Genomic DNA, 25754 nt, shown 5'->3' with positions numbered 1-25754 from the left:
TCTTCTACAGCCACCACCACTGCCATTATATACACCTCCCCCTCCGCTGCTGCCACCACTATCACGTGGTGTGCCGCTTCACTTCCCCCTCAGTCCATCCCCCCACTCCTCACTCTCTCATCTCCCTCCCTATTTGTCGCCCCGCCCCAGCTCCTCCCTCCCGCACCTCCTCTGATCCCTTCCCTCCGCTCCCTCCCCCTGCTCCTTCCGTTTCTGCGGCCCCCGCCAGGGTGGTCGCCCGGCGGGCTACAGCCCACGCTCCACTCTCCCCTTCACCTTCACCTTCATCGTCATCGTCTTCACCATCGCCTTCGCCATCGCCCTCACTATCAGCCGACTCCAGCCCCGGGACCTGCCACTCCCCGCCACATTCCAGTTGTTCCCATCCCCCACACCTCCTCCACCGCTGTAAAGCGCCCCAGTGGCACCCCTGCCTCCTCTGCTCCCAAAAAGGCTTCGCCACGTCCCACTTCCCCCAGCCCTGATGCCATGGATGTCTCCCCGCCCGTCCCTGCCCCCTCCTCCTCCTCCTCCTCCTCCTCTACACCCTCCTCCTACCACTACCTCCTCTCCCGTCCTGATCCCTCCCTCCTTGAAGCCCAGAACCTCACCCTCTTCCTTCGCCAGAATTGTCCTGGTGCCCCCATCTCCCTCCTCACTCCTCACCGTGATTCGGTACTCATCTCATCCACCAGCCCCACCCTCCACACAGACCTCCTTTCCCGCATCCGTGTCACCCGCTTTGACCCTCATGCCTCCCTCACCCCTGCTCCTTCCCCACCTACCTCCCGCCAACCCCAATCCCCGCGTCGCTCGCCGACCCTCACCGCCATGATCACTCAGCTCAGTCCGGTGATCACGGAGGAGGAGGTGTTGGCGGAGCATCAGGCCCATCCCCATCTGGAGGTGCGTGCGATTCGCCGCATCCACAACGCTGCTGGTCCCACCCGCCTTATGCGGGTTTTTTCTGAGCACGCCCCCTCCATAGACCGTCTCGTGAAGGAGGGTGCCCTCCTTTTTAACCAGCGTTATAAGGTTGACCCCTCCCATTCCCCTCCTCAATCCCTCCGCTGCCAAAGGTGCTTGCGGTATAATGAGCACCCAACATCTGAGTGCCACGAGGCCCCCACCTGCCCGCAATGTAGGCAAGCCCACTTTTTACGGCAGTGCCCCAATCTCCAGTCCCCCCCCCTCCTGTAATACCTGTAACCTCCCTCATCCTACATACTCCCAGAAGTGTAAGGCCCGGCCCCCGTTCCTGTCCGCCCTCTGGACGCCCCCACCCCTCCTGGCAACTCCCTTCGCCCACCCCGTACCGCTGAGGACATCATCAGGTTCCTCACCATTGTCCAGAATGTTCATCCCTTTCAGCGCCCGCACACCCTCCAACAGATCTCCCTCGCCACCCGTTCCGTTTTCCACCTCAAAATGTACGCCACCTACTCCAACAACCAGGCCCATTTCACCTTCTCTCGTCTTGACACCCTCGTTTAACTCCCTGGCATGGCACGGCAGCACCGTATCCTTTCCAACAACATCCGCTCCTTTCCCGCCAACAAGAATCTCTTCCTGCACACCCTTGCCACCCACCGCGTGGATGCCTTCCTCCTCAATGAAACCTTCCTGCAACCCCACCACACCATCCACACTTTGCCCTACCTCCTCCACCGCTCCGACAATCCCCTCCCGACTGCGCGTGGCGGAGTTGCCATTGGGCACCACGGCCAGATCCCCGTTCGGCTCCAAACTCTCCTTCCCGACCCCACCGAACTCCTGATCCTTAGTCTCTTCTTCCCCGGCCTTACCGTTACCTGTGCCACCATCTATGTCCGCCCCAACGCCCCTCTTCCCTTCGACCACGTCGACCGTACCTTCTCCTCCTACGTGATCGCCACCGACCTCAACATCCATAGTCGTTCCGCTGACCAGTTACGGCGGTGGCATCAGTTCCTCTCCTCCCTTCAAAGCGACCTCATCCCCATCCCCCAGCACACCCGTCCCGAATCCGACTCCACTCCCGATGTTATCCTCTCCTCCCCCAACCTCCTTGGCCGCATAACGGTGTATGTCCTGGAGCCTATTGGTGGCGACCATCTCCCTGTCCTCCTCACCATTTCAGACAGTCGTCGCCCCCGCCCTGACCCCCGTCTTGACCCTCCCCCTAAGTACGTCCATGATTATTCCCGTACCAACTGGAATGCCTACCGGGATACCCTCACTGCCCAGGTCGATAGCCACCCCTTCACCTACCACCACCCTGACGATGTCACCCATGCCGCCTCCTTTTTCCAACCCACGTCCCTACTGTCGCCGTCCACCCTCACCGTCCTACCTTACCCCCACAGGCCGTCCTCCTCCTCCATGAATCCCGTCGTCTCTACTGTGCCTTCCTCCGCACGCGTGACCCGGACACACTACGACGCCACCGGCAACTCCAGCGACACATTCGTAATTTGCTCGCGGCTAAGAAACGCCGGGACTGGCGACAGACATGCTCCCATTTAAATGCTACACTACCAATCAACTCGTCCAAGTTCTGGTCAGCCTACCGTCGCCTTACCGGAACGAAACCCTCCCCCTATTATCCTCTTCTCCATGATGATCACCCTTTCCCTGACTCCCTTAGTAAGGCCAATCACTTTGCCTCCTACCTCTCCGATGTATTTTCATCCCCGATGATCCCCAGTTCGATTACTCCCTCTTCCCGGATATCCAAGATCGACCTGACACCTCTGTCCCTCCCCTCGCTCCTGGTTTCCAGTACTTGGACAACATTGCACACACGGAACTCAATGCCCCTATCACTACACAGGATCTCATTGATACACTCCGGACAAAACGCAACACCGCTCCTGGTCACGATCGTGTCACCAACCGCCACCTTCGTGAAGCTTCTGTATCGTTCCTCTCCACCCTGGCCGGGATCTACAATGTCGTCCTGTCCACCGGTTACTACCCCGACCTGTGGAAAACCTCCCGTATCCTCATGTTCCTTAAACCCGGCAAAACGCCGTCCGCCGTCTCCTCCTACCGTCCCATCAGCCTTACCTCGGTCTTCAGCAAGGTCCTGGAATCTATCCTCACCCGACGCATCCACCAGCATCTCCGCCAGCACCGCCTCCTTCCCGTTACCCAGTGTGGCTTTCGGCCGTCCTTCTCTTCCGACGACCTTCTCCTTCACCTCACTCATCTCCTTTCCGAACAGCTTAATTCCCGTCGCTCCGCAATTTCCTCTCCCTGGACCTCTAACGTGCATATGACCGCGTATGGCATTCCGGTCTCCTCTTCAAGCTCCAAACCTTTGCCTTTGCCATTAACTACGTCCGTCTGATCGCCTCCTTTCTCTCCCACCGTCCTTCCTATGTCACCATCCATAACACAGATTCCTACACCTTTTTCCCCTCTGCCGGTGTGCCCCAAGGCTCCGTCCTCTCCCCCCTTCTGTACCTTTTGTACACGGCGGACATCCCGCCGCCGTCACCCCCCATCCACCTTCTCCAGTTTGCCGATGACACCGCCTTCCTTGCCCTTGCCCCCACCCTACAGCGCTCCCAACACCTTCTCCAATCCCATCTTGACCGGTTCACCGCTTGGTGCAACCAGTGGTTGCTCAAGGTCAATCTGTCCAAAACCCAGGCGATCATTGTAGGCAAAACCACCCCTTCCTTCCGCCTCCTTGATTTCTACATCACCATCTATGGCCGTCCTATCGCCCTCACTCCCACCCTTAAGTACCTTGGCATCACCCTCGACCGTCGCCTCTCCTGGACTCCCCACCTCCGGACAATCCAAGCCATGGCACGCTCCCGACTCAGTCTCCTCAAGCTCCTCCCCAGCCGTACGTGGGGTCTGGACCCCTCCACCATCCTCACCTATAAATCCCTCATCCGCCCTATCCTTTGTTATGCCCATCCGGCATGGATCTCCGCCCCCCCTACCTTTTATAAATCCGTCCAAATCCTTGAACGCCATGCTCTCCGCCTCGCCTATCGCATCCGACTCCCCTCCCCTACGCGGATCCTGTATGATCTCAGCCTCTTCCCCCACCTCCTCCTTTTCCTTGAAAGGATACGGATCCTGTACACCTCCCGTAAACTCGATCCTCCTCACCCGCTCATCTCGCCAATCCTCTCTCATCCCCGCCCGCTGCCGCGCCTGTATTCCCACATCCCACCCGGTCTCCATCTCTCCACCCTCCTTACCCTCTCCCAAGGTGGCTTCCGCCAGCTCCCCCTCCCAGATGATGTCCTCCTCCCCTCCATCTACCCCTCCTATCAACTTTGACCCTGCACCACCACCCACTTCCGGTGTCCTTTCCTTTAGGCACCCTCCCTCCCTTCTCTTCCCTTCCCTTCTCTTTCCTTTTCCCCGTCCCCTCCCTCCACCCCTCTTCCCCCAGGTTTCCCCTCGCCCTTCCTCCCTCCCCCCTATCTCCCCTGCCCGTGGCATCTCTGCTCTCCCCTCTCGCTCTCCCACTCCCCTTCCTCCTCCTCCTCTCTTGGCAGTTGCCCGGACTCGCACACGCATAGTGAACATTCGCGCGCCGGAGATCGTCGCCATCAGTGTCTCGTGTGTGTGCTTCGTTTTGTGTTTCGTGTTCTTTCACAGTTACAACTCCACTGTTCTCCTGTGCCGTCGCCGTCCTCCGTGTTCAGTGCGCCGTGTCAACAAGTGTTAGTGTTTTTAACGTCCAGCGTGAACGGCTTCATGTTTATTGTTTTTTGTCTCTACTTTTTTGCCCGCCATTTTCATTGTATTGTCTATGTCGCCTCTTTGTCATATGATTGTACCACTTAAGGCTGAAGAGCGGCGTACTATGCTGCTGCCAGCCCGCCTGTATGAGGTGCTAAAAAAAATGAAAAAAAAAAGACCAATGTGGCCATCCCCCCACTCCTCACTCTCCCATCTCCCTCACTATTTGTCACCCCATCCCCGGCTTCCCAATCCCGTGCATCCTCTGATCCCTTCCCTCCACTCCCTCCCTCTGCTCCTTCCGTTTCCGCGGCCCCCACTAGGGTGGTTGCCAGGAGGGCCACGGCCCATGTTCAGCTCTCCCCTTCGCCTTCATCATCACTGTCGACTTCGCCATCGCCCTAACCATCTCCAGCGCCGTCTCTAGCACCGGGACCTGCCACTCCCTGCCACATTCCAGTTGTTCCCATCCCCCACACGTCCTCCGCCGCCGTCAAACGCCCCAGTGGCACCCCTGCCTCCTCTACTCCTAAAAAGGCTCCGCCTCGTCCCCCTTCCCCAGCCCATGATGCCATGGATGTCTCCCCACCTGTTCCTGCCCCTCCCCCTCCTCCTCCCCCTCCTCCTACCGCTACCTCCTCTCCCCGCCGGATCCCTCCCTTCTTGAGGCCTGGAACCTCACCCTCTTCATTTGCCAGCATTTTCCCGGTGCCCCCAACTCCCTCCTCACTCGTCGCCGTGATTCGGTCCTCATCTCCTCCACCAGCCCTACCCTTCACACAGATCTCCTTTCCCACATCCCTGTCACCCGCTTTGGCCCTAATGCCTCCCTCACCCCTGCCCCTTCCCCCCCTCCCTCCCGCCAACCCCAACCCCCGCGTCGCCCGCCGACCCCTCACCACCATGATCGCTCAGCTTAGTCCGACGATCACGGAGGAGGAGGTGTTGGCGGAGCTCAAGGTGCATCCCCATCTGGAGGTGCGTGCAGTTCGCCGTATACACCACTCCGCTGGCCCTACCCACCTTATGCGGGTCTTCACTGAACACGCCCCTTCCATAGACCGTCTCCTGAAGGAGGGTGCCCTTCTCTTTCACCAACGCTACCAAGTTGACCCTTCCCATTCACCTCCTCAATCCCTCCGCTGCCAGAGATGCTTACGGTATAATGCACACACGACATCTGAGTGCCGCGAGACCCCAACCTGCCCGCACTGTAAGCAAGCGCACTTCTTACGGCAGCGCCCCAATCTCAAGTCCCCCCTCCTGGAATACCTGTAACCTCCGTCATCCTACTTACCCCCAGAAATTTAAGGCCCGACCCCGTCCTGCCACAGGTCACCAACGCCATATCCCAGTTCGGCTCCAAACTCTCCTTCCCGACCCCACCGAACACCTGATCCTTAGTCTCTTCTTCCCCGGCCTTAGTGTCACCTGCACCACCATCTATGTCCGCCCTAACGCCCCTATTCCCTTCGACTTCCTCTCCCACATTAACCGTACCTTCTCCACCTACGTGATCGCCGCCGACCTTAACATCCATAGTCGTTCCACAGCCCAGTTACGGCAGTGGCATCGCTTCCTCTCCTCCCTTCAAGGCGACCTCGTCCCCATTCCCCAGCACACCCGTCCCGAATCCAACTCCACTCCCAATGTTATCCTTTCCTTACGTAACCTCCTTGGCCGCATAACGGTGGATGTCCTGGAGCTTGTTGGTAGCGACGATCTCTCTGTCCTACTCACAGTTTCAGACGGTCGTCGCCCCCGCCCCGACCCTCGTACTGACCCTCCCCCAGTGTACGTCCATAAGTATTCTCATGCCAACTGGAATGTCTACCGGGGTACCCTCTCCACCCAGGTCTATAGCCACCCCTTCACCTACCACCACCCTGACGATGTTACCCATGCCGCCTCCTTTCTCCAGCACACCTTGTCTGAGGCCATGGAGGCTCACGTCCCTACTGTCGCCATCCATCCCCACCGTCCTACCTTACCCCCACAGGCCGTCCTCCTCCTCCATGAATCCCGCCACCTCTACCGTGTCTTCCTCCACACGCGTGACCCAGACACACTATGACGCCACCAGTAACTCCAGTGACACGTTCGAAATTTGCTCGCGGCTAAGAAACGCCGGGACTGGCGACAGGCATGCACACGTTTAAATGCTACCCTACCTATAAACTCGTCCAAGTTCTGGTCTGCCTTCCGTCGCCTTATCAGAACTAAACCCTCCCCCTACTATCCTCTTCTCCATGCTGATCACCCCTTCCCTGACACCCTTAGTAAGGCCAATCACTTTGCCTCCTACCTCTCCGATATCTTTTCCATCCCTGATGATCCGCAGTTCAATTACGCGCGATCGAACAGACACCTCTGTCCCTTCCCTCGCACCTGGTTTCCAGTACTTGGACAACATTGCACACACGGGACTCAATACCCCTATCACTACACAGGATCTCATAGCCACACTCCGCAGTCCTGTCCACCAGCTACTACCCTGACCAGTGAAAAACTTCCCATTTCCTGATGTTCCTTAAATCAGGTAAACCGCCATCCGCCGTCTCCTCGTACCGTCCCATCAGTCTTACCTCAGTCTTCAGCAAGGTCCTAGAATCCATCCTCACCCGGCGCATCCACCAGCATGTCAGACAGCACCGCCTCCTTCCGGTTACCCAATGTGGCTCTCAGCCGTCCTTCTCTTCCGACGACCTTCTCCTTCCCCTCACTCATCTCCTTTCCGAACAGCTTAATTCCCGTCGCTCTGCAATCTTCCTCTCCCTGGACCTCGAATTTTCCAATGACCGCATATGGCATTCCGGTCTCCTCTTCAAGCTCCAAACCTACGCCCTTCCCATTAACTACGTCCGTCTGCTAGGCTCCTCTCTCTCCCTCCGTCCTTCCTATGTCACCCTCCATAACACAGATTCCTACACCTTTTTTCCCTCTGCCGGTGTGCCGCAAGATTCCGTCCTCTCCTCCCTTCTGTACCTTTTGAATAAGGCGGACATGCCGCCGCCGTCACCCCCCATCCACCTTCTCCAGTTTGCTGATGACACCGCCTTCCTTGCCCTTGCCCCAACCCTGCAGCGCTCCCAACACCTTCTCCAATCCCATCTTGGCCGGTTCACCGCTTGGTGCAACCAGTGGTTGCTCAAGGTCAATCCCTCCAAAACCCAGGCGATCATTGTAGGCAAAACCACCCCTTCCTTCCGCCTCCTCAAATTCTATTTAACCGTCTATGGCCGTCCTATCGCCCTCACCCCCACCCTTAAGTACCTTGGCGTCACCCTCGTCCGTCGCCTCTCCTGGACCCCCCATGTCTGGACAATCAAATCTAAGGCACGCTCCCGACTCCGTCTCCTCGAGCTCCTTTCTGGCCGTACATGTTGTCTGGACCCCTCCACCATACTCCACACTTATAAATCCCACATCTGCCGTATCCTTTGTTACGTCCATCCGGCCTGGATCTCCGCCACCATTACCTTTTATAAATCCCTTCAGATCCTTGAACGCCATGCTCTCCACCTCGCCTATCGCATCCGTCTCCCCTCCCCCACGCGGATCCTGTACGACGTCATTCCGTTCCCCCACCTCCTCCTTTTCCTTGAAAGGAATATGGATCCTGTACACCTCCCATAAACTCGATCATCGTCACCCGCTTGTCTCACCCATCCTCTCCCACCCCTGCCCGCTGCTGCGCCTGTATTCCCAGTGCTCGTTGCCACCCCCCGTTTTAATTCCCTCTTTGTACTTCGGCGTCTCCTGTCATCCGTGAGGACTGCCTGCAGTGATGGACACCCAAACTACCACCATCATCTACACCTCCTCTTCACCTGCCGCCACTGTGACATCATGGAGTGCTTCTGCTGGGATTAACCCGCCTCATCCACCTCCCCTACACACAGTCTCCTCCCCATGTATCTCCTCCTCATGACTGTATCCCCACCTGTATGTCACTCTTGCTCCTACCCCTGCTCCTGCACCTGCTGCTGCTCCTGCCCCTGCCCCTGCTCCGACCCCACCTTCTGCTCATGTCGCCCGCCAAGACGACTTTCCCCCTCTTCCCCCTGCAACTACTTCTGCTTCCCCTGCTCGAGTCACCGGCCGCCACGCCACAGTCGGAGCCACAGAGCGCCCTACCCTCTCATCCGGTGCTACTGCCTCACAGGAGGGCCCTGCCTCCCACCACCTCCCCATCCATCCAGTCCCTCATCCCTCCTCCCAGGCAACACCCGTAAAAAAATCTTCCAAACGGCCCAGTGGCGACATCTCCTCTACCCCCTCATTCAAAGAGCCACTGCCCGCCCCACCTCCCGCTGACCCCCACTATGGATACCACCCCACCTCCCTCCTCTCCAGCCCCCTCCCTGTATACCTTCGTCCTAGCCACCCCTTATCCGAAATTCCTGTATGCCCCCACCCTCACCCTTGAAATCCGGAAGTACATCCCCAGTGCACCCATCACCCAACCTATCCCTCGAAGAGACTCTGTTCTCATCAAGTCTCCCTCTCCATCTTTCCAAACTGATCTCCTCCGGCGCATCAACTTTGCATCAACTTTGGGCCCCATGCATCCCTCACCTTATTCCTTACATCCTCCTCTCCTCGTCAGCCCCAACCGCCTCATTGTCTGCCGACCCTCACCGTCGTCATCACAAAACTCAGCCCTGTGGTCACGGAGGCTGAGGTGTTGGCGGAACTGAATGCCCATCCCTTCCTGGAAGTCCGCTCTGCCCACTGTATTTACAACTCCTCTGGCCCTACTTTCCTCATCCGTATATTTACAGAGTCCGCCTCCTCCATCGACCACCTCCTCACGCAGGGTGCCCTGATTTTCAACTGCCACAACCCTGTTGACCTGCCCCTTTCCCCTCCTCAATCCTGCTGCTGCCAGCACTTTCTGTACAAAGACCACCTCACCCAAAACTGCAAGAACCCACCCACCTGCCCCCATTGTAAAACCTCCTACTTCCTTAAACAGTGTCCCAACCTCGCCTCCCCCCCTTCCTGCAACACTTGCAATGAACCTCAGCCCACCTATTCCTCCAAATGCAAAGCCAAGCCCCTCCCACCAATCCTGAACTCAGTGTCTCAGTTCGCCCCATCGACCCTCCCACACACCCTAACAATTCCCTCTGCCCTCCCCCTACAGCAGAAGACATCATTCAGTTCCTCACCATCGTCCTGCAGGATATCCATCCCTTCCAGCGCCCTCACACACTCCAGCAGATTTCCCTTGCTGCCCCCTCTGTTTACCACTTAAACACCTACGCCACCTACTTCCACAACCAGGCCCACTTTACCTTCACCCGCCTCGACACCCTCGATTAATCCCCTCTCTCCCCTTCCTGCACCCTTCCCACCTCCAACCTCCTGGCACGTCAACAGTATCAACTCCTCTACCTCAACATTCACCCTGCAAACAAATACCTCTTCATGCATACCCTCTCCCACATTGACTCTTTCATCCTTAATGAAACCTTCCTCCAACACCACCATGTTGTCTGCACCTCCCCCTGTCTCCTTCACCGCACTGACAATCCCCTTCCCCTAGCCTGAGGTGCGGTCGCTATACGTCACCTCAGGCATCTCCCTGTCCAGCCCTTACCCAATGTGGCTTCCGGCCTTCCTTCTCCACCGACGACCAGCTCCTTAACCTTACCAATCTTCTCTCCGCCTAACTTAACTCCCATCGCTCAGGTATCTTTGTTTCCCTTGATCTCCAGAACGCCTATGACTGGCATCCCGGGTTCGTCTTCAAACTTCAGACCTATGCTCTCCCCAGCAACTTCGTCCGTCTCGTTGCATCCTTCCTCTTCCATCATCCCTCCTATGTGACTATCCACGATTCCAACGCCCGTACTTTCTATCCTTCTGCTGTCGTGTCCCAAGGTTCTGTCCTTTCCCCTCTACTCTATCTCCTGTACACTGCTCATATGCCAAAATCTCCCCCACCTGTTCATTGTCTCCAGTTTGCTGATGACACCGCCTTCCTAGCCCTTTATCCTACCCTTCAACGGTCCCAACGTACCCTCCAAACCAACCTTGACCAATTCACTGCTTGGTGCAACCAGTGGTTCTTCCGTATCAATCCCTCCAAGACCCAGGCACACCACCCGCTCCTTCCGCCTCCAAGATTTCTACCTTACAATTTATGGCCGTCCTATCCACCTCACACCTACACTCTAATACTTTGGCCTCACACTCGACCGCCACTTCACCTGGACTTCCCATCTCCTTACCATCGAAAACAAAGATCACAACCACCTCCGCCTCCTGAAACTCTTGTCCGGCCGGATGTGGGGTCTGCATCCTTCCACCATCCTTCACACCTACAAATCATTGATCCGCCCCATCCTCTGTTATGCCAGTGTAGCTTGGATTTCCGCCCCTCCCCAGTTCTATAAAGCCCTCCAAATCCTCGAACGCCATTCACTCCGCCTCGCGTTCCGCATCCACCTTCCATCCTCTACGTGCATCCCCTACGACCTCATCCTCTTCCTCCACCTTCTCCTTTTCCTTGAACACATCCGCACACTATATATTGTCTGTCGCCTTGATCCCCCTCACCCCCTGGTGTCTCCATTCCTCTGCACCCCCAACCAGTTTCCGCACCTTTACTGTTGTGTCCCATCATCTCCACACCCTCTATCTCCTTTCCCAACACAACTTCCACCGTCTACCCCTCCCGGATGAACTTCTCCCTGACATCTACCCTTCCTACCAACTCTAACCCCATCTTCCTGCCTCCTCCTCAGGGAGGAGGCGAGGGACTCCTCCCCCTCTTTCCTCCTGAGTGGCTTCCCCCTCCTGCTCCCCCTCCCTCTCTTGTGTCCCCTTTCAGTGTATCTGCACTCCCTCCTGCCCTGTCTTCCCTCTTCATCTCCAAACCCACATGTCTCCTGCCTCTACATGTACCCGCTGATGCCCCTACTCTCTTCATCCCGCCTTCCCCTGCTGCCCTTTGCCCTCCCCTCCTTTTCCACCCTCTCTGCCATTTACCTCGGCAGGTCCCATCTGGCAGTTTTATTCTTCATTGTGTGAGCTACAAGTGGGTTTTAAGCGTGTTGTTCTGGAGTGTTTTTAATACTGTGGCCGACTTTTAACCTGTGCATGTCCATTCAGTGTCTTCTCTGTTTTAAGAATCGCCAGCAGTGTTTTTTAACTTTCTGGTGACTTTTTTAACTATCCCCCATGAACGTCTCCATGTCAGTCTATTTTTACCTCCATTTTCTCCCTTTACTCTGTTTTATGTTCCCCTTTTTTTATCGTCTTATGTATGTAACATTTTATTCTTATTTTAGTTGCCATGTCACTTGGCTGAAGAGTGGCGGATTGTGCCGCTACAGACCTCCCCTGCCCATACGGGGCAGGGGAATGAAATCACAATAAAGAAAAAAAAATAGTTTTGCACCATCCGTAACACGGATTCCTACACATTCTACCCCTCCGCCAGTGTTTCCCAAAGTTCCATTCTCTCCCCTGATCTCTACATTCTGTACACGCCGGACATGCCGCCGCCTGCACCCCCTGTCCACCTTCTTCAGTACGCTGACGACACCGCCTTCCTCGCCCTCCCCCCCACCCTGCAACGCTCCCAACACCTTCCCCAATCCCATCTTGACTGGTTCATCACTTGGTGTAACCAGTGGTTGCTCAAGGCCAATCCTTCTAAAACCCAGGTGATCATTGCAGGCAAAAGCACCCCTTCCTTCCATCTCCTTGATTTCTGTCTCACCATTTGTGGCCATCCTATCGCTCTCACCCCATCCTTGACTGTTGCCTCTCCTGGACCCCCCCCCCCCCCCCCGTCTCTGGACAATCCAAGCCAAGGCACGCTCCTGACTCCGTCTCCTCAAGCTCATTTCTGGCTGCACATGAGGTCTGGATCCCTCCACCAACCTCCATACCTATAAATCCCTCATCCGCCCTATCCTCTGCTACACCCACTCTACCTGGAGCTCCGCCCCTCCTACCTTTTACAAATACCTTCAAATCCAAGAACACCATGCTCTTGGCCCCGCCTATCGCATCCGTCTCCCCTCCCCCATGTGGATCCTGTATGACCTTCTTCCGTTCCCACACCTCCTCCTTTTCCTTGAACGGATACAGATCCTCTACACCTCCCATAAACTCGATCATCGTCACCCGCTTGTCTCACCCATCCTCTCCCACCCCTGCCCACTGCTGCGCCTGTATTCCCATGTTCCACCTGCTCTCCATCTCTCCACTCTCCATACCCGCTCCCAAGGTGGCTTCCACCAGCTCCCCCTCCCTGATGATGCCCTCATCCCCTACATCTACCCCTCCTATCAACTTTGATCCTCCTCTTCCACTTCCTGTGTTTTTTGCTTAGGGCACCCTCTCTCCGTTCTCTCCCTCCTCTCTTCCTCCCCCCTCCTGCCCTGGGCTTCACCTACACCCCCTGTATCTTCTTTCTTCCCCCCTTCTCCTCTGCCCCTGGTATCTACACTCTCCCCTCTCCCTGCTCCCCCACTTTTCACCTTTTGGCAGGTCCCCGGACTCGCACACATCAAGTTAACATTCGCGCACTGGAGATCATCGCCATCGGTTCTGTGTGTGTGCTTTCGTGTTAGTGCTTCAGTGTTTTCACCGCCCACGCTCCATCAATTCATGTGTGTCATCTCAATCGTCAGTGTTCGTGGAAAGTGCTGACATTTTTTTTTATTTTTCTACACCTGTGAACAGCTTTGTGTTTTTTTGCTCCTGTGTCTACTGTTTTTGTGCACCATTATCTTTTGTGTTTCTATGTCCTCCTTGATTCTATTTGTACTGTCTGTGGCCGAAGAGCGGCGTACTATTGCCGCCGCCAGCCAACCTTTATATGTAAGGTGTGAAAATAACAATAAAGAAAAAAAATTAGTTCTACCTAGTCTAGGGTCCTTGCTAAGGTGCAACAACAGCACTGTATTCTGTTCAGCAACATCTGCTCCCTCCCCACCAACAAACATCTCCTACTCCACACCCTCCCCCACCACCATGTGGATGCCTTCATCCTCAATGAAACCTTTCTCCAGCCTACTCACACAATTAACATCTCTCCATATACCTTTCACTGCACCAACAATCCCCTTCCTGTTCTGATTGGTGGAGTTGCCACCATTTATATCTCCCCTAATACCCTGATCCAATATGATTTCCTCGCCGACATAGACCGCACCTTCTCCTCCTACACGATTGCCGCCGACCTCAGCATCCACAGCCGCACATGCACACAGTTATGGCGGTGGCATTGGTTTATTTCCACCCTCCAAGGTGACCTCCCCCCTCTCCTTCAACATACCTGCCCAGAATCCAATACCACTCCCAACGTAGTCCTTGCCTCCCGAAACCTCCTTGGGCGTATTACTGCAGACATCTTTGACCCTATAGGTAGCAATCACCTTCCCATCCTGCTCACCGTATCAGGCAGACCTCGCCCTCACTCAGCCCATGACCCGGACTCGCCCCCAAGACTCGTCAATGATTACTCCCGTGCCAACTGGGATGCCTACCGGGATAACATAGATACCCAGGTCGGACGCCACCCTCTCACCTACCAGCACCCTGATGACATCACCCATGCTGCTTCCTTTCTCCACTGGACTTTGTCGGAGGTCGTTGCGATGCACATCCCAACCAAAACTATCTACCCTCACTGTCCTACCCTACCACCACAGGTCGTCTCCTCCACGAACCCCATCGCTTTCACCGCTCCTTTCTCCATACCTGGAACCGGGACACACTCCTCCACCTCCGGCAACTCCAACACCATATTAGAAACATGCTCACGGCCAAAAAACGCCAGGTCTCGTGACAGACATGCACCAGTCTTAATGCTTCACTGCTTATTAACTCCTCGAAGTACTAGTCAGCTGTCAGCCACCTTACTGGCACAAAACCTTCTCCTCACTATCCTCTCATACACGATGACCACCCTTTCCTGGACAATACCAGTAAGACCAATAATTTGGCCTCCCACCTGTCTGATGTCCTTTCCATCCCTGATGATCCATAATTTGATTATTCCCTCTTCCCTGACATCCAGGACTGCACTGACACTTCTCTCCGCCCACTTGCTCCAGGCTTCCAGTACTAGGGGGCCATACCATCAACCGACCTCATACCAATACCATCACAAAAGACATCGTCACCACACTACACACCAAATGCAACACAGCTCCCGGTCACGATCCTATTACATATCATCACCTCAAAGAAACCCCCTCTCCTTCGTTACAGGACTAGCCACCATCTATAATGTTATCCTCTCCACTGGCTTCCACCCCGACCTGTGGAAGACTTCCTGGATCCTTATGTTTCCCAAACCTGACAAACCCCCTTCCAACACCACCTCCTACCACTCAATCAGTTTGACATCATTCTTCAGCAAAGTCCTGGAATCCATCCTTACCCGCTGCATCCACCACCCCTCCACCAGCACTGTCTCCTTCCATTGACGCCATGTGACTTTTGACCTTCCTTCTCTGCCGATGATCTCCTCCTCCACCTGACACACTTCCGCTCCACTGACCTCAATTACTGTCGCTCCACCATCTTTGTATTCCTTGACCTTGAATGTAGCCTCCTTCTGCTCTCACTGCCTCTCCTATGTTCCCATCCACAACTCCACCTCTTATACCTTCTACCCCTTGGTACATGTGCCCCAAGGCTCCATGCTTTCCCCTCTCCTCTACCTCTTATATGTGGCAGACATGCTGCAGTCCCCACCACCTGTGCATCCTCTGCAATATGCCAGTGACACCACCTTCCTTGTTCTTGCCCCCTCCTTCCCACATTCCCAGCGCCTTCTCCAGTCACACCTTGACCTTTTCACCACCTGGTGCAACCAATGGCTCCTTAAGATTAATCCCTCCAAGACCAAGGCAATCATCATAGGCCATACCACCCCCTCCTTCCACCTTCTATATTTCTACCTCATCATCTATTTCCACCCCACTGCCCTCACTCCCACCCTCAAGTACCTTGGCATCATCCTCGACTGCTGCCTTTCCTGACCCCCACCCCCAATCTCACATTCCACGCCAAGGTATGTAACTTTCTGTCTCCTCAAACTCCTCTCTGGTTGAACACGCAAATTAGACCCTTCCACTATCCTACATACCTATAAGTCCCTCATCTGCCCCATCTTATGCTGTTCCCACCCAACTTGGATCTCTGCCCCCACATCTGCTAGAAATCCCTCCAAGTCCTTGAGCACTAAGCACACTTACTGCATCCGTCTCCTGCCCCCACGTGGATACTTTATGATCTGATTCCCTTCCCCTGTCTCCTCCTGTTCCTAGAACAAATACAGATCCTATATGTCTCCTGCAAACTGGATCCCCCCATCCTTTGGTTTCACCCATCCTCTCCCACCCTAGTCCACTGCCCTGCCTGTACCACAGTGTCCCGCCTGGTCTCCATCTCCACGTGCTCCATACCCTCGCCCAAGGTGGCTTCCACCAACTCCCCCTCCCAAATGATGTCCTTGTGCCTTCCATCTACCCCTCCTACCAGGTCTAAACCCTCCTTCTTCCCCCTCCTCAGGGCTCCCTCTCTCCCTCCCTCTCCCCCTTCCCTTCTTCCTCCTTTTCCCCAGCCAAACACCTTCTTTTTCCTTTTCACCTCCCAGGATTCGCTCCTTTCCTTCTCCCCTCCACTGCCCCCTCCTGCCCCCCTCACCGTCTCTCCCCTCTTTTCTTCCCCCATCCACCCGGTGGTAGGTCCCCTTAAGTACCATGATTTTTAACGTTTTCGTTGTGGTGTCAGTGTTACTGCAGTGCTGTGTGCAGTGTTATGTTCCACCAGCACCAACAGTGTCACCAGCATCATTCATTTGTGTTCCCACAGTGTGGTGTTTCTTTGTTTTGGTGTTGACACTGTGTTGATTCTCTGTATGTGTGTGTGGCTCTCATCTATTTTGTTTCTAAATCTACCGTTTATACTCATCTATTTTTGTTGATGTTTATTCATCACTTTATACCATTCTATGCTATGTGTTATTTTCTCATTTGACTATGTTTTTTCTGTAACGCTCTTGGCTGAAGAGCGGCATATTGTGCTGCTGCCAGCCCACCCCATTCTGGGGAGTGAAGTAACAATAAAGAAAAACAAGTTTAGTTTTAGGAGTAGTAAATGGCTAGTGAATAGCAGATGAGAAGTTCCTATGAAGAAAGACCCTGTCTACCTTTATAATAATGTTGAGTTTTGTCCGCTCGACGTCGAACAAAACAAATTCATGAATAAAAAACTCTTGTGGAATGCAGTTAACCACACTGTTTGACATTTCAAATACGCCATCTCAACTGATGATGAAGAGGAGACTGCCACAAATGTTCGACAATCCGTCTAAAGCTGTGAAACACTCCAATGGCACATGAGCAATCGGTTCAACTCTCCATATATCAGTGCCAGATTCATCTGAATCGACATCACAGATCTGCGTTGACGATGAAATGGTAAAATTAAGTGCAGTTATTCGTGTTTATAAAAAGTGTGTGGAGAATGAGATTGTGCAGATAGCTAGACTTCGTACAAAACTGTTATGGTACAAGGACAGTGCCTGTCATTTTAAGTGCAGACAGCAACAGAAACTGTGTAAAAAGGATCAAATGAAGGGCAAACCAATTTTGAAGACTATAGGATCCCAGTGTTTAAAAATAGATGCCATTGGCTTGTTGTTAAACCAGATTAGCATGCCATCTGCAAGATGGAAAGACAAAACTAAGCTGTTCGCTCTAAATTTATTATATTACAGCACTCAGACATACAGGTATTGTCAGAATGTTTTATCTTTCCATCAGTGTGCACGTTACACAGGTATATGGAAGGCATACAAATAAAATGTGGGATAAGTGACAATATGTTCCATCTTTTAAAGCAGAAGGTAAAGCATTTCTCCGATACTGATAAACTAGTGCATATGTCATTGGATGAAAAGTCTTTAGAGGCACATTTAATGTATGACAGCACTTCTGACAGTGTTTTTGGCTTTCAGGGCTTGGAGTTTACATTCACAGTATATTTATCCCACCATTTGGCAGTTGATTTCCCCACTTAGAATAATATAAAGCTGAAGGTCGTACTAGTGGCAACAGACGACAATGACAAAGACACAGTAGACCTACGGAATGACAAATTGGGCTTCGATCCCTTTTGCATGTAGAGGTAGGCGTCTGTGCTTCTTAAGTGTGAATCTATGTGTTTATATTCCGTGAATATAAAGGAGGTAAGCTGCAGTTCTATGCAACGTCAAAAGCGTTTCTTCACGAGTGTGCGTAGCTTGCCACTGGATTCATGAGTTTTATCCCTACTTGCGCTTATTTTAAAATCATTTTTAGAAACATATATGTCTTCTGATGTTACACAAACTCTTGGAAGTAAAAAAAAAAAATAATTCAAATATTTCTTCAATCATGTAGCAAGGGGATGCAAAAGAAGATTATGCTTACGACGCATCTTAAGTTCTGCTTCTTCGCCGCTTTGAGTGCTAGTGTCGCTCCACTTGTCAAACGGTAATAACGTTTACATCAGTGAGTGTTGCGACTGTTATGTTAGACTGTGATAAAGCCCTGAATAAAAAAAGTCTCCTTCTTTATTGAGATTTCAACTCCTCTCAAAGTGGGCCCGCTGACAGCAGATTAAAACCGCACTTCAGCCAGAAGTTACATAAACTGTATTTAAAAGGTAGTTAAAATATGTAAAATGTTCTAAACAAAGTCATCCCCTCTGCTGGCTTCTGCCCCAACCTGTCGACAACTTTCCGCACCCAACAAACCCCCATCTGTCACCTCTTCCTATAATCCCATGTGCCTCAACACCGTTTTCAGTAAGGTCTTTGAATCCATCCTCTCCCGTTGTCTCCATCACCACCTCCATCAACACCACCTCCTCCCCATTACCCAGTGTGGCTTCCGACCCTCATTCTCCACCGAAGACTAACTCCTTAACCTCATCCACCTTCTCTCCCTCCAGGTTAACTCCCAACCAACTCCTTAACCTCGTCCACCTTCTCTCCCTCCAGCTTAACTCCCATCGCCCGGACATTTTTGTTTCCCTCATCCTCCGAAATGCCTACGACAGCATGTGGCATCCCAATCTACTCTTTAAACGCCAAACCTACGCCCTGCCAATCGATTTTGTCTGGTCGGTTTCTTCCTCTCATGCTGTCACTATTTCACTCTCCAAGCCACCAAATCCTATCTCTTTTATCCCACTGCTGGCGTCCCCCAGACCTCCATCCTCTACATACTCCTCTGTCTCCTGTACACTGCCAATATGTCCAAATCACCTCCTCCTGTCCACCTCCTCCAATGCGCTGATGTCACCACGTTCCTGCCTCTCTATCCTACCCTTCAATGGTCCTAGCACACTCTCCAAACCCACTGTTTTCATTTCTATCTCACCATTTATGGTCATCCCATCCAGATCACCCCCACCCTGAGATACCTTGCCCTCACCTTCGACCATCACCTCATCTGGACCCCTCACCTCCTGACTATTCAGCAGAAAGCCCATTCCCACCTCTGCCTCCTGAAACACCTGTCTGGCCAGACATTTGGACTGCAACCTTCCACCATCCTTCACACCTACAAATCCCTCATACATCCCATCCTCTGCTATGCTAGTAGGCCTGGCTCTCCACCCCTTCCCCCACTTCTATAAGGCTCTCCAAGTGCTAGAATGCCATGCACTTTGCCTTGCCTTCCGTATCTGCCTTCCTTTCCCTACATGACTCCTGTATGGCCTCATCACCTTCCCCCACTTCCTCTTATTTCCCCAATATCTTCACATCCTTTACACTGTCCACAGGCTTGGTCCCCCCAACCCCTGGCTTTCTCCTTCATCTCCCCCACACACCTGTTGCTGCAACTCTATTGCTGTATCCCTCCCTCTCTCCATGGCATGGACCTGGGCGCTGGTGTTTACTGGAGGAACAGAGCGAGCTGAATTTCGCAAAGTCCCTGTTTGTGGAATCCATGTGCATTTTTACAGAAGATATTTTCGTTACACAGAAACGGATTAATACGTGCACGCAGAATATGTCCCATAACAGATTGACATCAACAACACAAGTCTATAACTATGTGCATCTTTCATAAGACCCATATTGGAACTGGAATGACATGTGCTTTTCTCCAACACTACATACCCTTCGTTGCTCCAGCGATCTCCAAAGATAAACTACTTCTAGAAAGGAGACAAGGCAGATGCCAGACTGAGATTTATTGCAAGAATCCTCAGGAAATGTAATCCATCAACAAAGGCAGTAGTGTACAAGACAGTCGTTTGACCAATACTTGAGTACTGCTCATCAGTATGGGATCCGTATCTCTGAAAGAAAATAGGCACTATAAAATAATAATCTCTCACGGAAACCACACCATGTGGTAAAAAGTATGAATATATAACTTTATGTGTTCTTCAAAAATTTGTAATTACGATTTTAAAACGTAATATTACAAATAGCAGCCATGAAATAAAAGTCCACTGATGATGATGCAATTGTAGTGAAACACGTTTCGGATATGAAACAAAATAGTGTTTTGCTAGAGGCGGACCCCATCCCAAACCATTTGTACGTTCAGTTTCTAAATATTCACATTTTTCTCTATGAATCGGCAAGCGATTACATCGCACCCGGTGGTGAGAATTCATCAACGTCGTCCAGATTCTAAAACGCATAGGGAGACATAATAGTGAACTTTGGAAATGTGCCGTATATTTCCTTTGATTGCTGCATGTCTCACGCGATTTTACACAATTGTGACATTAAATCGCCCACTTACGAGACGTATTTACAAGCACCAAATTCACCGTCACATCTACATTCCCGTACTACACTGAGAACCACTGTGAAGTACATGGCAGAGTACTTGGCACAGTAACAAGTTTCGAAATTTTTTCCCGTTCCGTTAGCGTACGGAGTGCGTTAAGGACGAGTGCTGAGACGTCTCGGTGTTGTGGTCGGCCTGCCTCTGCCTTCAGCCTCCTTACGGCAGCGACGCGTAGTGGCTGGAGAGCGCCTCTGGACTCCTCGCTTAACAGTCGCCTGCGAAATATCGTAAGCGGCCTCTCGTGGGATAACTTGCGCCCTCTTCAAGTGTCTGCCGATTGTGTTGTTTCAACACTTGTGTGGCACTCTCACGTGGGTCAACCACACCTGTGATTATTTGTGCTGCCCTTCTCTGTATATGGTCAGTAGCCGCTGTCGGTGCTATCTCGTACGTAGTCACACACTTGTGTATCATACTATGACAGGACGCAAAAGTAACCAATATTGACTGCAGTTGGCTCCACTGTCCGAGCAACCTGCCAGAGGTCCGAAGCCATCGTCACTACAAGTCACCCCAGCTCCCTAGATAACAGTTCGTCAGGATCGGATAGCGGAACAACTAAGATGGCATGTAACAAAAAAAAAGAGTGCCCCCAAAACAACTCCGGGTTAAAATTTTGTTACAAATGGGAACGGAATTCCGGACACTCACACTCACGGTATGTCTGCTGCGTCAAATCTGAGTAAAAATTCAGGATCAGGAAGGAAACCTCCATTGGCTTCTGCCGCAACATCTGACTGCAATCATACTGTCGTTGTCTGCGACTCACTTTCCGCACAGTGAGACATAAATATTTCGAATTCCTGTATAGTCTCTTAACGCTGAGACTTATCCCGCCCAGACAGTTAAAATTATTGCTGACCTTACCCCTAACTATTACTCCCTATGACATCAGAGAGTGACAGTATGCAAACTATGATAGCTTACTAATTTCTATATCCTGAAAATGGGCAATTATTCTGACTGCAAAAGTTGCAGAACCTAGTCGCCTTAGAAAATCTAAAATACTTTCCAATTAAGATTGCGATCTATATGTACACCCAAAAATTTGGTATACTCTACCCTGTCTACTGACGTCTGTTGGTGAGTTATATTTATTGAAGTAACTGTAATTTTTACAGAAGAAAACTAGGTGTATTGGTTTTTTATCAAAGTTTAAAGTAAGCCCATTTGCAGGAAACCAATTAATGTCTTTTCCAGAGACTTTATTTCTATTATTTTGAATTGGATATTCTTTTACTGGATTAATAATGATACTTGTATGGTTAACAAAGAGTGTCAGTTCAGCTTCAGGTTTCAGATAAGAAAGAAGGTCGTTCACATATATCAAAAACAATAGGCGCCCAAGATTGAACCCCATGGAACACCTAATGTAATTTTACCCCAGTTACATGAAGTCGGACAATTCCATAAATCACTTGACCCATACAAAGAAACTTTTTGTTTGCTGTTCTGTAGGTATCACTTAAACCACTCTTATGCTGTTCCATTTACACCATAGTATTGTCTTTCTGTAACATAATGTCATGATTCACACAATCAGATGCTTTGGCAAGTCACAGAAATTCCTAATGGTGACATTTTACTATTTAAAAACTATTATGTGAAATTGTATATTTCTGTCTCAGTGCAACAGAATTTTCGAAATCCGAACTTCGATTTACTAAGTATCCCATCCACGTTTAGATGGCTAACCACTCTTGATTACATTACTTCCTGTTAGATTTTTTAAAAGCCTATAAGCAAGGATACTGGCCAATAATTATTGACATTTGTGGTGTCCCCCTCTCTGCAGAGAGGGCTGAAAAGTGTATATTTTCACCTGTCTGGGAAAATACCTTGAGTTAGCAATGCATTACATATGTGACTCAGGACATCAGTTATAATTGCTCCACATTGTTTTAATATCTTATCTGAGATGTCATCTACTCCAACAGAACAGTTATTTTTGAAAGATTTAATAACTTCACTTATTTCACAAGAGGTTGTTAGGTGAAACTCAATCTGACTAAAATTTTTCAAAACTGACTCTTCTATGTACTTTAATAGTAATATTACTTCCGCCAGTGGTTACTTTTCCTGTCTCCCTTCTAACAATATTCCACATTGATTTGATTTTATTGCCAGAGTTGTTAATTTCTTCTCTAACATACATATTTCTTGATTTCCTTACAACTTTTCTCAGAGTGTTACAATAATTGTTATAGTGTAAAACTACTTCTGGATATTTACTAGTTCTTGTTGCCTCATACGGTTTTCTTTTTCTCTCTGAAGACATTGTAATACCTGTAATAATCCAAGGTTCTTTGAAAAGTTTGTGGTGTTACATTTAGTAATTTTCTTTGTGAAACAATGTTCAAAAATGGATAAAATTTATCAAGAAATATGTTGCATTAATCATTACCATTTGGCTCATTATATACATCTCCCCAGTTAACATTTCTTAAACTTTCTCTGAAGTGCTCTATAGATACCACGTTGAGCAACCTAACACTTTTACTTAATGGCTTCTCAACTGGACATCCTGTTAGGTTCTGTAAGTTAATCAGTTGTGCATCATGGTCTGACAATCCATTTACCACAGGGAAAGCATGTGTTTGTTTTATATCCTCTTTCTGTACAAATACATTATCTATTAGAGTGCTGTACGTATAGGGAAATTGACCACTGATTCTAAGTTATGTGCTGTTAAAAACCCTTCTAGTTCACTTTCCTATCAGAATTACTCAGAAAGTGTAGTTTGAAATCACCACGGATTAATAAATTATCCTTTTTGTCTGACAGACAGCAAAATAGGGAGTCAAACTTTATAATGAATAGCTCCCAGTCTCCTAATGGGGACCTGTACACTGTTGCTACTATCAATACTACATTATCTAGGTGAAGTTCACATGCAGAAACCTCAAAGTGCTGATCAACACAAAATTTGCTTACTTCTATAGTTTTGTATTTAATGGCTCAAATGGCTCTAAGCACTTCTGAGGTCATCAGCCCCTAGATCTTAGAACTACTTAAACCTAACTAACCTAAGGACATCACACACATCCATGCCCAATACAGGATTCGAACCTGCGACCGTAGCTGTCGCGCAGTTCCAGACTGTAGCGCCTAGAACTGCTCGGCCACTTCGGCCGGCGTTTTGTATTCATACCCTTGTTTTATGAAAGTGGCAACTCCTCCTTTATCCATCCTAGATCTACAAGTCTAAAATGCTAAATTATTCCCATTTATACTGTTCACAATCCATCCCCACTGTTACATGGTGTTCAGACAGACAGAGTATATCAATCACATTCTTATTTTAGAGACCAGCTAAACACGTTAATAGCTCATCTACTTTATTTTTTATTCCCCTGATATTTTGATGATGTAACTTGATACTGCCCTTAGCTTTGCCCCTATTTACTGTACATGAAGTTTCTTTTATTCTATGTATCTTGATTGTTGTCTGTCTGGACTTTGGCTTTAAGCTAAAAAAACCTGTCTACCTGGACCAATTAACCACAGGTATCACCTCTTGTGCGACTGCCCCCCCCCCCCCTCGCCATTACAGTTTCTGCTAATAGAGAAGCTAACTTATTTTCCCCCTTGCTATTCAGGTGCAGGCCGTATGTAGTGTATCCCCACCTACCAATAGCATTAACTGGAACAACACATACATGAGATTTTGTCGGTGTCTGGAGCAGCACATTCAACTCACTGTTAACATACCTTAAAGCAGTGTTTACCCAGGGCTGATCATGGCACTGAAAGACCTCCACAGACGCCACATTTGTGTGCCCAGTTTCTGCTCCTATTTTATTCAGGTCACTTCTAATACTGTATCTTGGATTCATAGCAAGGGTGTTTCCTGCTCCCACAACTATAATTACTTGATCTTCCTTCTGAAACTCATTGCATAGCTGATTTTTCTGTCACCTGCCTAAGGCCTAGCACTTCGTTTCACAAAACTTGTTTCCTGGTACCCCGCACCTAATTTCTCACACTCCTCCCATGAGAGCTGCCTATAAGCAGACTTCTTCTTTTCCTATTCTGGTTTGATCCTGACCTGTCTTTCTTCTTTAAGCTAATATTCTGCTTCAACCTACTTTCAACTACATCTGGATGAGGCCCTTCCCCCTCTTCAGATAGCAACCCAAACTGATTTACTATTTGAATTTCTGGAGTCTTTTCAAGTGTTTCCCTTTTTCGCCCTTTGCTTTCTACTTTTTCCCAGTTCCCAGTCTCTTTTTCCTCCCTTAAATTACATAATTCCTAGTTCGCGTTTTCTAGTTCAGCCTTAAGGGCACAACTTTTTGCCTCATGTTCAGCGATTTTTCTGTGCTTTCTACATAACTTACACTGCCATCGAAGAGCCTCATTTTATTACCTCCACGAAACCATAACTTACAGTCTACACAGAACACCCCCTCTTTCAAATTTCTATGGCAAATAGCCCATTTGTCACATATGGTTTGATAGGCAAACTTAACACAATAGCAGACAATAAGTTGGCACAAGACCTGTACTAATCCGTAAATAAACACTAATGTATACAAACTTTTAAACTTATTTTCGAAAGTTTTAACTACATAAACACTGTATGAGAGAAACGAATTAGTTAGGATTTGAAAGGATAACTCTAGTCAAAAACGAAAATCTACACTCGTGCCATATTTACGGCTAAAAAACGTAAACAAACTAGCGACTAACGGCCTTTACAAATTACTTCATTTAAGATCGAAATACAGTCACGAAACCGATACCTTCAATAGATAGACTACAGGAGAAGTAAGTACATTAATCTAAAATTTAATATTAACAAAATTAGTTCTTATTTCAATATTAATCACTTAACTTAGTGAGAGCTTTGTTATAATAAATACTGACCAGAATATGCAGTTGGTAAAAGTGAAACCACAAAACTTGGTAAAAGTAGTTTCCCAGTAACTGTAAACCATTTAAAAGACTTGCTTGACTTTATTGATAACTTGGGAAATTTCACCAGAAAGAATGATGATAGTTCACAACAGACCACTTGCTATTCATAACCAAATATTTGAAAATATGGTAAATTGTTTTGAAGAAACTGAAAGTAGCAACATTAATTTCTTATGTGAGGAAGTGAATTTAATGGTTGAACAAAAGAAACATTACAGATATTAGCTAGATTATATTATATTATGTAGGATTTTATTTTCAGTATCACCAGTGTCTTGTGCTACCCTGTCTTAATACACTGAATAA

Source organism: Schistocerca nitens, chromosome 11 (genome assembly GCF_023898315.1).
Source record: "Schistocerca nitens isolate TAMUIC-IGC-003100 chromosome 11, iqSchNite1.1, whole genome shotgun sequence".
Taxonomy (NCBI): Eukaryota; Metazoa; Arthropoda; class Insecta; order Orthoptera; family Acrididae; genus Schistocerca; species Schistocerca nitens.
This window is presented reverse-complemented; position numbering follows the sequence as displayed.